The following is a 1,207-nucleotide window of genomic DNA, read 5'->3' as shown; positions in this document are numbered from 1 at the left end:
TTTTTTAGTTAAATAATAAAATATCCTAAGCTTGACACATGGCATTTTCTTATTGGTTTATTTTTAAAACTTTAAAAATTTTAAACCTTTTATCTCCACCACATGATTAGTCAAAGGTCAAAAATGAGGATAAAGGAAGACCTTGTGCTGGATAAATGTCCTGGTGGTGGAAAATTACAATTTTACCCCTAGAGTGGTAAAATTACCATTTTACTCCTATACTCCAAATCATACCGAAATTAAAATGTTTCACTTCTATACGTCAAATCATACTCCAATAAGTCAAATGGGGCCAAAAAATTTTTTTCTAAAAATTTTCATTTTGTCCCCAAGTGGCAAATGACTATTTTGCCCCTAAATAGTGAAAATTTTGGTTTGACTCCAAATTGATCCTCGAACTCCAAATCACCATTTTAAGTCATCCCTGGACCATAAAACTCTTAATTTCACCTTAAAATTTCTATTTGAACTAGTTTGAGGCTTAATTAACTTAATGATACCATTAGGGGCAATATCGTCTTTTAACGATTTTCTCAAACTTCCTAAATATGTAACTATTCTATTGAGCATGTAAATGACGTCGTAATTATTTTATAAAATAGGGTTTGACAAAATATATTTAAGAGATGATATTATATAAAAATTAACAATAAAAAATACAAGTAATGGTGGCTATAATAACAATAGTTATATATTTTGTACATGTCAATATACACCAACAATTAGATATGATAATATAATTACTATTACATATCTATTTCATGAAGTATTCTCAACTCAATTGGAAAAAAAAATTATCATCTCGAGCGCATCGCACGACCAGTAGACTAATCTATATTAAAGGATGCCCATATGGATATCTTGAGGACAACTGATAACTCTATAATATAGAGTTATTTGAACTTAATTTTGATAGTAATTTAGCTTAGTTCTTGTGATAATGTATAAAAATTAAAAGATTTTATTTAAATTATTTTAAATTAGTTAATTTAGGTGAGTCAATCTTGTCTTAGTTAATTTTATGCTTAATTTGGTGTTAATGTGATTAAGATAGGTTGTTGTTGATTTATTCATATTTTTGTATGTATTTAATGAAGGAAGAATTTTAATGGAAGAAGGAGAGCAATTTCAAAGTGTAGATATCCACTGCACATGTTTTGGTATTTCAACCATAACTCTCTCTACAGAGCTCCAAATGATATGATTT

Source organism: Theobroma cacao, chromosome 2, assembly GCF_000208745.1.
Source record: "Theobroma cacao cultivar B97-61/B2 chromosome 2, Criollo_cocoa_genome_V2, whole genome shotgun sequence".
Taxonomy (NCBI): domain Eukaryota; kingdom Viridiplantae; phylum Streptophyta; class Magnoliopsida; order Malvales; family Malvaceae; genus Theobroma; species Theobroma cacao.
This window is presented reverse-complemented; position numbering follows the sequence as displayed.